Genomic DNA, 14,714 nt, shown 5'->3' on the forward strand with positions numbered 1-14,714 from the left:
CTAACTCCATTTTTTGCGAAGGAAGAAGTAGAGAAGGTTTGTGGCTTGACCGCCGATGGTAAGCACTCAGTAACACAGCAAGTGGTGCCGCCGGATGTGGGTCGGAGGGGCTGGGCCGGTGAAGTGAGGGCCGCCGGGGGCGCCATCAAGCAGAGGCAGCAGGCAGGAGCGAGGGAACCCGGAGATGGGAACGAGATTAGATTCACTCTGCCAGATGTCGAAGGCAAGACTGGGTCCAGCCATGGGGAGGGTGCGATCCAGGTCGTATAGGATTTCTTTCTCTTTTTCGCGGGCACGCGAAAGTCGTGCCATATCTTTATAGAAGGGAGCAACAAAAATAAGACCAAAAGGGGATGCGAACATCTATCATTGGTCAACCCACGCACACCACCCACAAAACTCCAAGACCTACTCTCGCGACATGACTCTCCGCTCCACTCTCCTCGCAGCCCTCCAAAGACTGAACTCCTCAAGGATCATGCCGATAATCTGTTCCGTGGATAGCTGCCTCTCTAAGTTCCGGAACAGACGGGCGTTCCTTTGCTTCTAGAGCGTCCAGGCAACCAACAGGACGAAAGTGTCAAAACCTCTCCTATCCTCCCTCCTTAGCCTCTTCCTCGCCTCCGTCCACCATCTCTCCAGCATTTGTATTCTTCTGCGGTTCTTGTAGCTGTGACCCTACCCTTCTCAAGCAGCCAAACCAGATCATCTTGGCATACGGACACCGCACAAGAATGTGATCCACATTATCCTCTTCCCGTAAGCAAGTAGCGCAGGGATCCGGGTGGTCCCGCAGCCCATGCCGGGCCCTCCGATCCGACATCCAAAGCCTACGTCTAATCGCCGACCAACCAAATATTTTGCACTTCGGGGTGCAAACGACCTCCATACCGGTTTGGCCATACTCCAAGAGACCCTCCCATGGTAGAGCATGTTATAGGTCGCACTAGTGGTATATCCCCCGCACGGCGAACCTTTCCATAGGATCTGATCTGGTCTACTGCTATCCCTAGGCACTCTCTCCAGTTCTTCCCAAAGCAGGGTGCACTGCATCCACCCCTCAATGGATAAGTCGCTAGATACATCCAAGAGCCAGGAATCATCAACTAAAGCCTCGCTCACCTTCCTTATGTTTTTCCTTCTCGTTGGGACTAAAGCAGCGACCTCAGGCGCTATCTCCTCCGCATTCCTGCCATTGATCCACCTATCCTTCCAAAAGAGGATGCTCCCACCATCACCAACTCGAAACTGCGCCAAACTCTGAAACACATCATTGGCTTTCTAGTCATTGAGAGCAGGCAGCCCCTGCCAAGGCCTGGAGGGGTCTGTGTGACGCAACCAACACCAACGAACTCTAAGGGCCAGCCCTTCCTGCCTCAGGTCCTTAACTCCCAGTCCTCCAAAATGTGTAGGCTTGCATATGGTATCCCACACCACCAGGCATTGCCCTCCATTGATCTATTTCTTTCCCGCCCGAGAAAAGGCTCTCATCCACCTCTCCAAGTTCCTCAAGCACCCAAGCCGGTGCCTCCGCAACCATCGGCTGATGTATAGGCCACGCACTTATCACCGATTTGACCAAGACCAGCCTCCCGGGTTTCGGATCATCCCCTCCGCCGTGCCGGGGCAGGTGCATGACCTGGTCAATCATCGGCCGCCACTCCGCCTTAGTCGAGGCCTCAAAGCAAGTTGCATACCAAGATATTTGATGGGGAAACCCACGACCTCGCATCCCGAGTGTCGCCGCAACTCTCTCAGAGATCTCCCGCATGCTCTCTAATCAGCCGTGGCTGAGGTCTTCCCGTAGTTCACACGAGCCCGAAGCCTCGCCAAAGACTCTCGAATGGCCTTCACCGCCTCCAACTCCGTAGCCATCGGCTTGCGGAAAAGTACCACATCATCTCGCATAAACCGAGATTCTCCGGAGCTCCGTGATCCCCGCAAGCCTAGTGAAAAGATGTTTCTCGCCGGCTTTCTTGACAGCCGCAGTCAGCACTTCCATAGCCGCCACAAACAACATGGGTGATGTGGGATCACCTCGTTCGAGACCTCTCACGTGTACTATCCTTCCACCAGGAACTCCATTCACCAACACTCGGTGTTTGCCGTGCTAAGCGTAGGGGACACCCATTTTTAGAACCTCTCTCCAAACCCCATGCGTCGAAGAACCTCTAACTTGAAGCTCCATGATATTGAGTCGAAAGCTCTCGTGAGGTCTAACTTTAGAAGCACACCCGATCGTCTCTCGTTGGTTGATCTTTCTCGCCACTTGCCTTACTAAGATGAAGTTATCATGTAGGGATCGTCCTCTAACAAACGTTGATTGGTTGGTTCTCACAACATCTCCCAGCCTTCTCCGAAGCCTATTTGCCATAATTTTGGAGAAAAGCTTTGCAAAGCTATGCACCAGGCTGATGGGGCGATAATCCTTGACCTCCGTGGCATCCTCGCTTCTTAGGGATCAAAGTGATGAGGGCTCGGTTTAGGCGCGCGAAGCCGCGCCCATCTCCTACACTCAATTTGTACAACCCAAGCAAGGATATCGCCTTTTATGATTGGCCACGCCCTTTGGTAGAAAGCGCCTATAAACCCATCCGGCCCGGTGCCCGATCCGGTGCAGGTCCTTGACCACCCTCCAAATCTCCTCCTCGGTGAACATGTCATCCATGTCCTGCAGCTCGAGCTACGGGGATTTCAAGCTCTTGCAGGTCAATCGAATATTCTCTAGGTTGTATCCTTCCCAGCTGGAAATAAGCCTCCGTAAAAGCCTCCACTTTCCTCTCTTGGTCCGTCACAATCTCCTCTCCAATCCTCACAGAGGCAATGTGGTTTTTCGCTCGTCTACCATTGGCAACAGCATGGAAGAGCGCTGAATTTGCATCCCCTCTCTCAACCAGCGGACTCTCGACCTCTGTCTCGCCATGGTGCGCTCAAGCGAGGCAAGCCCAAGCACAGATTGCTTAAGGGTTCTCCTCAGCCAAACCTCCATGGGTGTCAGCCTCCGTCTCTCCTGGGCCACATCTAGGAGCAAAATCAAAGTGTTAGCGATCGCAATGTTTAGCTTGATGTTCCCAACTCTTTTTTGCCCCCAGATCGTAGGCGTTCCGCCGCATTCCTAAAGAGCGCATCTAGCCTCCGAAAGGGATCTACTATGCCGGGGTCACACACCCAAGCCTCCTTTACCGCCTCATCAAATCCCTCCAGCTTGAGCCAGAAGCTCTCAAACTTGAACCTTCTCCTAGACCGAAAAGCCGCATTAAGGGCCAAGTGGAGTGGTGCATGATCCGAAACCGACGATGATAGCCCTTGCAGCACAGAGTCAAAATGCTGCAAGTCCCAATCCACCGAGACCAGCACCCTATCAATACGTGTAAGGGTAGCTCTCTCCCTTTCATTACTCCAGTGTAAGTCCTCCCATGCATATATAGATCCTTTAGCTCATGCGCATGTACAAACGCCCGTAAGCGCTGCATCATGTTCCTATTCTCATCGTTGTTGCTTTGACGATCTCAGCTATTGAATGTCCCTCTCCTTGGCGTGCGTGTGCACAAATTTACGAATTTCACTCTGGTTCTTCTTTTTTAGATAAAAGGCTTATCAGCCTAACTTTAAATTAATAAAGCCATAGGAGTTCAACAGAGTTATTACAACCGCGGCAGCATACAGCTTAGCCAACGCACACAAATAAACGCCTAAGATTACACAACAACACAACGAAGACAGGCACCCCAAGCCTCGCAACAGTCGACCGTCAACACCCTCCAATGCATCCGCTCCGGAGACACGACCCCCTCGTGTCGCAGGAGATGTCCTCAGAATCCGGTGCTTGGCCGCATTGCGGAGTACAACTCCCTCGGCTCATTGATCATCCAACACAGCGTCTTGGGGTTTATACTCCATAGCTGCAAGAATAGCATAGTTTTAAATATAAGATCAGAAGGTTGGTTAGGAACTTTCTTTTCAATAGTAAGTTTGTTGCGAATGAGCCACAAAGCGCAAGACTCTGCCGTAAAAGCAACCAAAGCAATCTACACGACATCCCCGCTAGACTCGATAAGATATGGTGAAACCGTGCAAAATTGGATGACCTCCAAGCGCACCCAAGCAACCGGCGGAGCACACTCCACGCAAAATTTGCAAGAGAGCAGGAGAAGAAAATATGCGCGGCATCTTCCGGTTCACCACACAACGCACAAGTGCCGTCCGAAGGGCCATGTCTAGTGGCAATATGCAGGTTGGAGGGCAGTTTGTCTAAGGCGAGTTGCCGAGCAAAAATCTTTATCTTGAGGGGAACCGCCGCTTTCCATAAGTCCGTAGCATGAGCCACCGTCGCCCCTTGCTAGAGCTTTTCATACATGGAGCTAACCGAGTACATCTCGGATGATTCTAGGGACCAACTAACCTTATCCTTGTCATGGGACAGCTGGACCGAAGCAACCTCCTGACATAGCTGAAGCCATTGGGCCGTGCCAACTTGGTCCAGAGAGCGACACAACCTGAGATTTATTTCTGTCCCCGAAAGCACCTGAGCAACTATCACATCCGTATCATCACAGATCGCAAAGATAAGCGGGAACCGATCCTTGAGAGGGGAATCCCCACTGCAAACATCCAACCAAAACCTGGCACGGCGGCCATCTCCAACCACAAATCTAGCGCCCATGGCAAAGTACCGCTTGAGTTTATGCAAGCCTTTCTAGAACTGGAAACCCCTTGTCCCGAGCCCGTAAGAATGCTCTCCGTCCTAGGGTATTTGGCTCGGAGTAAACGTGCCCAGATAGTCTCCTCATCTTGGTACAATCTCCAAATCCACTTGACTAGAAGCGCAATATATATTCAGTGTTGTGAGTTGTGACTGCCCTTCACTATCGTGAGTAGGTTGCTTCATCAGGTTGTGCTGGTTGCCTCTCGTGGTTATGTTGTCTTAGATCTTAGATGTATAGCAGGAAACGATTCTTTACCATCCGAGTTTATTCAAACGAATTTTAAAATTCAAAACTTAAACTACAAATTAAATACAAAAGCTACGCTACATATATTGCGTCATGTGTATGAACTGGCGCAGAGGGTAGCGATGCTCTATTTGCCGAAGTCGTCGAGGGTTCGAAACCTAGTTGTTGAATCATAATCTTATTTTTTTGTACCCCTGAAGAGAGTAAAACTCGGGATAAAAATGTGAGGGTAAACTCGTCAAGGGTTCGAACCCCAGCTTGTTGCATCATAATTTTAATTTTTGTACCCGCGAAGAGAGTAAAACTCGGGATAAAATGTGAGGGTAAACTCGCAAGGGTTCGAACCCCAGTTGTTGCATCATAATCTTTTTGTACCCACGAAGAGAGTAAAACTCGGGATAAGAATGTGAGGGTGTGAGTAACCCATCCCGTAACATTCCCGGATCCGAAAGAGCCTTACCATCGCACTATGCTTCATCACCATGACAGATGTAACACATTAAGCCTATTTAACAAAATTATGTAACTTGAAATTCAAAATTTTCAGATTTTTTTGTTTGGTAGCCCTCTTTCTGGGCAGGGAACGGAATTTCTGGTTTCCCCCGGCCGATAATTAAATACCTTGATAGCAGGTGGGCTTGCGTCCCTGTAGAGCTTTCCAAAATCCACCTGGTAAGAACTTAAGTGAAAACAGCTCAGTTGGTCGTGCCGGTGAACATCAACAACCCCTAAAAAAGCCTCACTACTTACCAGGGTGCTTGAGTTGTGCTGGCGAAATTCATTCTAACAAGTGTGTGCTATCTCCCTCATTCTTGATTTGTACAATTTTTGTCCGTAGCTGCTAGTGTTGCTTGGTTCATCTCCATTGTTTATAATACAATACTTGCTGAAATTTCTAACGTTAATTTAGCACACGTAATGCTAGAAATTGACGTGTCATTGTCTCAAATCAGGGTATGATCCATTACAACGGAAGACCAACTGCTCTAGATGGTGTGGGAATATTAGTGTTCCTTTTCCATTCGGCCTAGAAGAGGGATGTTTTGCAAGGACGTTGTTTCAGCTCAATTGTACAAATTCGACAGCATCTAGCCCTCCGGTTCATTGGCTACGATGCAGAAGACACCCTTGTAAGAAAAATAAATATTAACAATGGGGTAGTGAATGTTAAATACAACTCATACACTGAAGAACGACTTTCGATGTATGTGGATGGAGAACCTGAACTCTATGTTGCCTCCGGGAATCAGCATCTCAGCAGTGGGCTGTAGCCAACTTAACTTGCCAGGAAGCACAACAAAATACATCGGGATATGCATGTGTTAGCATGAATAGTGAGTGCTTGAGTGTCAACTCCGCACGAAGCTATGTCGGTTACCGCTGCAAATGTAAGTCCGGCTTTGATGGGAATCCATATGTCGTGGATGAGTGTAAAGGTACACCTCCTCCTCCTCTCTTATGCACCTCCTAATATGAAATAATATGAAAATCCTCTCTTTGTTATGAAAATTCCATAATGAATGGGTGCCCGCAAATCTTTTAAGAAATTATACTTGTCTTGTGTGTCTCAAACACAATAAAAACCATAGATATGCAAGAAAGTGCTCAATTTTTTCTACATGTACGTCTGCTTGAGTTTGTTTAAAATGTTAATTGCACCAAAGGTAAAATTAACATATGTTTGAATTTCTTGTAGTATGGCCGCCATATGGATATTTAACTACATTGCTTATGTGTTTCCTCTCGCGTTACTTATTGTTTCAGATGTTAACGAGTGCAACATACAAGGCATATGTAATGGAACTTGCCATAACAATATAGGAAGTTATTATTGCACCGAATGTCCTAGAAAAACAGTGTATGACATTGCAACAAAGATGTGCACATCAACCAAAGAACAAAATTTGGTCCTAGGTGAGTTATACAATACAATCAATTATATGTAATGAGCTAAATAAAATTCCGGCCAATAATAGCTTGCGTAATCGTTACAGGTATTGCCATTGGGATTAGCCTCGGTTTCGGAATTCTACTTTTCATGTTGGTTGTGATATTTTTCATTCGTCGGTGGAAAAAAGACATCCAAAATCAATTACGAAGAAAGAATTTTCGGCAGAACCAAGGCCTACTCCTTCAACAATTGATATCATCGGATGAAAATGCGAGTGACAACACCAAGATTTTCTCACTATCAGATTTAGAAAAGGCAACAAATAACTTTGATGCCACACGAATTGTTGGTCTTGGAGGACATGGCATGGTTTATAAAGGCATATTATCTGACCAACGGGTAGTGGCCATAAAGAAGTCTAAAGTCATTGAGCAAGTTGAGATTAGTCAGTTCATCAATGAGGTTGCAGTCCTCTCACAAATAAATCACCGAAACATCGTGAAGCTCTTCGGATGCTGTCTTGAGACCGAAGTCCCACTTCTAGTATATGACTTCATCTCCAATGGTTCATTATTTGGAATCATCCATGCAAGTAGCACTAGCAGCTTTGTGTTATCGTGGGACGATTGTTTGAGAATTGCTGCAGAAGCTGCTGGAGCACTCTATTACCTCCACTCGGCTGCTTCGGTGTCAATATTCCATCGTGATGTGAAGTCCACTAACATACTCTTGGATGGAAATTACACCGCGAAAGTATCGGATTTTGGTGCTTCAAGGTTGGTTCCTATTGACCAAACTCATGTCATTACAAATATACAAGGCACCTTTGGGTACCTGGATCCAGAGTATTACCACACGGGAATGTTAAATGAGAAGAGTGATGTCTATAGCTTTGGTGTAGTACTTGTAGAGTTGTTGTTGAGAAAGGAGCCTATTTTTACAAGTGATTCTGGCCTAAAGCAAAACTTGTCCAACTACTTTCTTTGGGAGATGAGGGAGAAACCACTTGCAGATATAGTGGCTGCTCAAGTTCTGGAAGAAGCAACAGATGAAGAAATTAACGATGTCGCCAACCTTGCAGAGACTTGCTTGCGACTACGAGGTATAGAGAGGCCTACTATGAAACAAGTGGAGGTGAAACTGCAGGATATCAGATCCAAAAGGTTAAGATCATCTCAGGTTGCAGTGACAAGTGAAGATATGCAACCTTTGTTAAGTGGACCAAGGCAAGTCAACCTTCCGCTATTGGGTGTTCAAGATGGTATAGGGAACCGAGCTAATTTACCTTCTCAAAGGGAGCAAAACTGCTACAGCCTGGAGCAAGAGTTCATGGCATCGGCAACTCTGCCACGGTAGATCACTGGATTGTCTGGTTTTGTCTGTTTCAAGCGCCAGCTGCATATTTGTCGTCTTTTGATTGATATGGCAATGTATACCGTATATTGTATTGTAGTACACTTACACTCAGCAACGGTTTTCACTATTCAGGTTATATGGCCGGCCAGTTTTCGCTGCATTAAAATGGTGTTGTAAAATGCTACTGATACACCTTTGTATCTCACGATTAGGCAATGATTTTGCATCTCAATAACTAATTCTGTAATAAGGTACTGGTCCACCTTCGTATCTCACAATCGGGTTAGGGTATTGTAATTTTGCATCTCGGTAAATATTGGAGTAATATGCTACTATCCACTTGTGCATCTCACAATTGGTCACAATTGGTCATTGTAAATTGTAATGGTTCTGAAAAAAATAAACATTGGTCATTGTATAATTTAATGAACGTTCTCATGGGCACCACGAGAGGCTGGACGAGGCGCGTGAAAAGGGGAGAATGCGCTCAGAAGTGCTCTCTGCGCCAAGCTGCTACAGATGTTACAACGATTCGAGTCGGACCACCCTCGCCACCATCGTCTCCCACAGCCGGCAGCACACTGCCGGAAGGAGCAACGAGGAAGAGGTCTTCTCCCTGACTGTCACACCGCGCATGGTGGCCTACTTCTGTGTACGGGACATCAAGCAGGAGATGGATGCTGAGCAACCCGTTGGCCGCGCTGTGCAGCCAAAACGCCTCTCACAGAATCTCGTCGTAGCCGGAGAAAATGTGTTAGGCTAAACTCTGCACATACACCTCTGCATCAGAAGGGCCGGCTGAGCGTCCCCGGGGATCGAAACCTCGGATAGTCGGATCCCCCGCCTCCCCCGCTCGCCACGTGTTCCCGTACATTTTTCGCGAAAACGCAAAGAGCTTTGCGTTTCGATTCATTGATAGAAAAAGAAGTTTACATTACAAGCCTAAGAAAAGGTCGAACACCCACAGTAAACACCCGATACTCAAACTAGACTACGATAAAAAGGCCGAAATCCGTCGAGTGCTCGCTCCTCCAGGACACTGCAGAGTGAGCTCCTCCGCAAGACAGAACCCTTGCCGATGAAAGTCGCAGTGCCTGTGCATCGTCGAAATTACTAAGAGCCTGCCAGCTGCAGCCAAGACGCGTACCACCTGAATCCCGCGAGTCCACCACGGCTCAGCTGGGAGCATTGCTGCTCCGGCCTCGACCCAAATCTAAGAAACGCCATCGGCGCAGCGGCTAGCTCCTGGCAACCTCGACAGACGTGCAAGCGTGCAGTCTTCAGCAGCCCGCCAACAAACACAGAGGCCAGCCCACCACTGCTCATCCAGAGGCATGCTCGCGCTGTTCGAGGAAGATCCTCGTCGCGCAAGCCACTGCAATACTACTCGAGAGGCCGGCGCGCACCTGCATCGCAAGACACCTCCCATGTGGTCAGCGCCGAGATCCACGAGGAAGAACTACTGCCCGACCTCAAGTTCCCAAGACGACACCTCCAAGGAGGGTACGACGTCCAAGACGCCGCCGTCGCCCGATTTGGCTAGGCAAATCTGAGGTTTTCACCCGGAACATGAGACCCTAGGCAAGGGAGGTGCCGAAACTCCTCGGTGACGCCACAAGAGGAAAACGGCGCCCTCGGGCGTCGCCGTCACCGGCCCCGAAAGGCAGGGCTTTCGCCCAGAGCATGGTTCCTCACCACTGCAGGCACTGTCCATTCTTCGCCAAGACCTCCTGCGCTGACCCTTTTCTCTCAAAGCGCTAGCCTTGGTAGCGCAACCTGCTGGCAGCACGTCCAGCGTGCCACGTCGGGGGCAACCATGCTGTAATATCCCAGGATTTGGGGTTACAAAAAAAAGGAAACAGATGTGTGCATTGCATTCATGCATAGAAAATCCGGAAAATTTTCGCGCTTTTATTTAAAACACAAAGAGATCAAGGTTTTGCTTGTGTTGATGGGAATTGACTAAGGTCATCGACACGAGTGCGATAAACTTTGATATGACCTTTGTTGATTTCAGAAGTTGTGGGAAAGGCAAGTGAAACTTGACTCAAATATAAATGACAACTATGCAAACAATAATTGGAATTTGGGTTCCAAACAATCATATACAATAAAATATAAAATAAATTCAAATAAGTATTTGAATTCGAATTTGAATTAGGAATATGACAATAATAAGGATTTCAAGAATAGGGAAAATACAATTTTATTAATTTTGCACAATAATACAAAGTCTTTACAAAATGAATAAAGAATAAGAATATAATTACAATTACAAGTATAAGGAAAAGACATTAGATCCTAAACTAAATGTTGAATGTCCTCCTCTTTTGTTCCAGTGAGCCCTGCAAAATAGACCAAGAAAACAAAAGGCAAAGGTAATGCCAAGTAGCAAGGTTAAAATTAAATAGAAGAATAACAAAAATATCTTGCTTAGCCGTGCCTTGCTCTAGCAAGCAAGGAATACCAAATTGACTACATCCACAAGGGGGTATGGATCAGGTTGACCTCACAGCAGGCATGCAGGCAGCACACACACACCTTTGCATGGCCTAGGTGTCGACCAACCACAACTCCAGAACACCATATAAAAGAGGCATCCCTTGCAGCACACAAGTGTTTAGCACATTATCCATGACAGAACAAGAGCAGCCCAAGAACAGCAACTGTTCTTTAGCAGACCATTAGATAACATCAGAAAGCAACCATGGAAGAAGCAGGGCATCACCACGACCAAGCTAGAGCTGCAAGATCAGTAACTAGTAGCAAGATGGTGGTGACATATTAGGAGTCAAGAGGAGCATGTTCAGCTCAAGGAGGAGAAGCTCATCAAGACCAGAAGCTGAATCAGATTAACACACACTTTGTCTAGGAGCTGGAGTGAGGTATAAATCTCAAACTCGAAACAGATTAGTTCCAGCATAGCATGTAGACAAGTAAATCCAGGAAAAGCATCAAACATCAATGTTTGAATGTTTTTATCATCACTTGGTATTAAACCTGAATAAAACTGGCAACTTAAATAGAGTAGAATAAATGATACCAAGCCATATTAGCTCAAGATCCAGCTGTATGCATAGTTACAAAGTATCAACACATAACCAGGAGCAAAAGTGACTAGCACCAGATTACCACAACTATAAAAGCTACCAAGTTTAACCCAGTTTAAAACACCATCAGATTTGGGTTAATCCAAAGGCATTATATCTTACCACAAATTTTTCTACATCTTTTAAAAGTTTTGGAAGCACTGCAGTGGTAATCAGAAAGACCACCCACTGCAATCCCATCCAAATACATCAAGCCAACATTTAAATCCATCTGTGAACCTAGGCAAGATTTCCCTAAGACCATATCATCCAGTGAATATCACTTGATGGCACATGCAAAGGAAAATGCCACCATAAGCTCAAGATCATCACCTGGCACCACATAAACCGAAGTACATGATCAGACCATGTATACACATGATCTATAGATGTTAAAAACAGCAGCCTGTAACTCAAGCATAGGCAAAACGATAGTATCAAAGCACTATAGGCATGCATATAAGCTCACCATGAAGGTACAAGCATCTGCAAGCAACCATGCTTATTTATGGTACATGCCAGATATGCCTGGATGATTAAATCATCCAAACAGGGGCATAACACCTAACAAACATCAGTACAACAATTAAGGTAATTAATAACAATCTTCAGAAATTACTTTTGGTCCAAGAATTACTCTTTAACTAATAATCAACTAAGGGATAAGCAGCAGCAGCAGAATTAAAAAAAATTATCTTTTAGTTACTTTCCAGTCAACAGGAACCATCTAACCATCTTACTGTCCCAACCAAATACCCCAAACTGCTATTTACCAAATAGATGGACTAAGTTAGTTGCAATACAATATCACCAATGGCAGTGAGGTGACCAGCAATACTAAAACAAATAATGCATGGCAATAGAGAGATTAGGGAGAGGAATTTTAGCTCACAGTGATCAAAGAGGAAGCACTCGATGTCGTGGTTGCGTCTGCAGCACGATCCTGCCGGTTTCGAGGAGCCGGGGTAGACACCACAGCAACAGCAATTCAACACCATGAGAAACATCAGGGCAGTAGTACAACCAGCAGCACCCCTGACCACCACACCACCACAAAATCGAGGAAGACGCCACAACACACTAGCACAACCGCGTCATCAGTATCACCAGTTCACAACCAGAGCAGTAGAACGGCAAGCCAGCTAGCCAGAGGGAAGCCGTGTTACAGACAAGACCCATCCCGCACACATCTTCGTTGAGGTAGAACTAGTAGAGCACCAGGAGGAGGCCGAGCAAATGGTGGAGGTTGAGGTCGATGAGAAGGAGCAGCAGGAACTGGAGAACTCACCGAGGAGCAGCACCAATACCGAAGGCGGGCGGAGTCGGCCAGCGACCTAGCAGAGTGAGCTAGGGTTAGCCGCAAGGCCACGCGCGGGCACAAGACGGCGTCGTGGCGGCTGGTGCTGACGGAGGATTCCGTGGTGGAGTCGCGCCGACAGACGGCGAGGACACGAGCGGCCGGCGACGATCAAATCGACCGGCCACCGCGAAGGTTCTCGGCGTCATGAGCGAGCGAGAAGGACTGCTAGGGTCAAATCGATCTGTACAGAGAGGTGGAGCACGACGAGACGGCCCAGAACCCCACCACGCCGGCGTCGGGGAGGACCGGAATCAGACAGGAGAGGGAGGCGGCGCGGCAGAGACATGGCGTCACGGGAGAGTGTTTCATGTGCGTGTGAGGTTGAAGAAACAATAGAGAGAGAGAGGCGCCTGAGGCCGTGAGTGCCGTGCACGTGAGTCGTGAGTGCACTTTAGGCTGGCCCAAACCGAGTAGTGTGACTATCATACGTATTACTTGTGTACCACTATTGATCCATTAGCTCCATCCAAATTTACTAGCCTATAAACACTTGCGTAGGTTTAATATTCACACGTTATACTATTTGCATAGATAACTTGTGTAATTGTTTGATGATACGTTTCCAACGTATCGATAATTTCTTATGTTCCATGCTACTTTTATGATGATACTCACATGTTTTATACATACTTTATGTCATATTTATGCATTTTCCGGCACTAACCTATTAACGAGATGCCGAAGAGCCGATTGTTGTTTTTCGCTGTTTTTGGTTTCAGAAATCCTAGTAAGGAAATACTCTCGGAATTGGACGAAATCAACGCCCAGGGGCCTATTTTTCCACGAAGCTTCCAGAACACCGAAAGAGAAACGAAGTGGGGCGACGAGGCGCCCACACAACAGGGCGGCGCGGCCAAGGCTTGGGCCGCGCGGTGATACGTCTCCGACGTATCGATAATTTCTTATGTTCCATGCCACATTATTGATGATACCTACATGTTTTATGCATACTTTATGTCATATTTATGCATTTTCCGGCACTAACCTATTAACGAGATGCCGAAGAGCTAGTTGATGTTTTCTGCTATTTTTGGTTTCAGAAATCCTAGTAAGGAAATATTCTCGGAATTGGACGAAATCAACGCCCAGGGGCCTATTTTCACACGAAGCTTCCAGAAGACCGAAGGAGTCATGAAGTGGGGCCACGAGGTGGTGACACACCAGGGCGGCGCGGCCTGGCCCTTGGCCGCGCCGACCTAGCGTGTGGGGCCCTCGTGTGGCCCCCTGACCTATCTCCTCCGCCTACTTATAGCCTTCATCGCGAAACCCCCAGTACCGAGAGCCACGATACGGAATACCTTCCGGAGACGCCGCCGCTGCCAATCCCATCTCGGGGATTCGGGAGATCGCCTCCGGCACCCTGCCGGAGAGGGGAATCATCTCCCGGAGGACTCTTCACCGCCATGGTCGCCTCCGGAGTGATGAGTGAGTAGTTCACCCCCGGACTATGGGTCCATAGCAGTAGCTAGATGGTCGTCTTCTCCTAATTGTGCTTCATTGTCGGGTCTTGTGAGCTGCCTAACATGATCAAGATCATCTATCTGTAATGCTATATGTTGTGTTTGTTGGGATCCGATGGATAGAGAATATTATGTTATGTTGATTATCAATTTATATCTATGTGTTGTTTATGATCTTGCATGCTCTCCGTTGTTAGTAGAGGCTCTGGCCAAGTTTTTGCTAGTAACTCCAAGAGGAAGTATTTATGCTCGATAGTGGGTTTATGCCTCCATTAAATCTGGGACAGTGACAGAAAGTTCTAAGGTTGTGGATGTGCTGTTGCCACTAGGGATAAAACATCGATGCTATGTCCGAGGATGTAGTTGTTGATTACATTACGCACCATACTTAATGCAATTGTCCGTTGTTTGCAACTTAATACCGGAAGGGGTTCGGATGATAACCTGAAGGTGGACTTTTTAGGCATAGATGCATGCCGGATAGCGGTCTATGTACTTTGTCGTAATGCCCAATTAAATCTCACTATACTCATCATATCATGTATGTGCATGGTCATGCCCTCTCTATTTGTCAATTGCCCAACAGTAATTTGTTCACCCAACATG

At 47.1% G+C, this 14,714-nt stretch overlaps 1 pseudogene; it reads left to right on the forward strand.

Moving 5' to 3' along the window:
• Positions 1 to 8,434, forward strand: part of LOC124672247 — a 12,581-nt pseudogene extending 4,147 nt beyond the window's left edge.
• The last annotated feature ends 6,280 nt before the right edge of the window (positions 8,435 to 14,714 follow it).

The sequence above is a fragment of the Lolium rigidum genome, chromosome 7, assembly GCF_022539505.1.
Source record: "Lolium rigidum isolate FL_2022 chromosome 7, APGP_CSIRO_Lrig_0.1, whole genome shotgun sequence".
Classification (NCBI taxonomy): Eukaryota; Viridiplantae; Streptophyta; class Magnoliopsida; order Poales; family Poaceae; genus Lolium; species Lolium rigidum.